Below are 376 nucleotides of genomic sequence, written 5' to 3' on the forward strand. Positions count from 1 at the left end.
GGGCTGGGCTGGATTTGAACCCACCACCTTAGGTGTATGTGGCTGGTGCCTTAGCTACTTGAGCCACAGGCGCCAAGCCACAAAAGCTATTACTGAGAGGAAAAGGAATCAATATGGATACTCCTACACCACAAAGTACAAACAAAACATACTGTTGATGGAAAAGAAGGCATAATCTGTAAAATAATTTTAAAAGGTGTATTCTGAGCCAAATTTGAAGACTGTGACCTGGAATCACACACAAAAAGCCTTGAGCATGTGGACTCACGGTGGTGGGGTTTCAGTTTGGTTTTATACATTTTAGGGAGGCAGATAAAATTACAGGTAAAATCACAAATCCATACCTGGAAAATATACATTGGCTTGGGCCTAAAAG

Source organism: Otolemur garnettii, unplaced genomic scaffold, assembly GCF_000181295.1.
Source record: "Otolemur garnettii isolate 467f Iridium unplaced genomic scaffold, OtoGar3 scaffold00050, whole genome shotgun sequence".
Classification (NCBI taxonomy): Eukaryota; Metazoa; Chordata; class Mammalia; order Primates; family Galagidae; genus Otolemur; species Otolemur garnettii.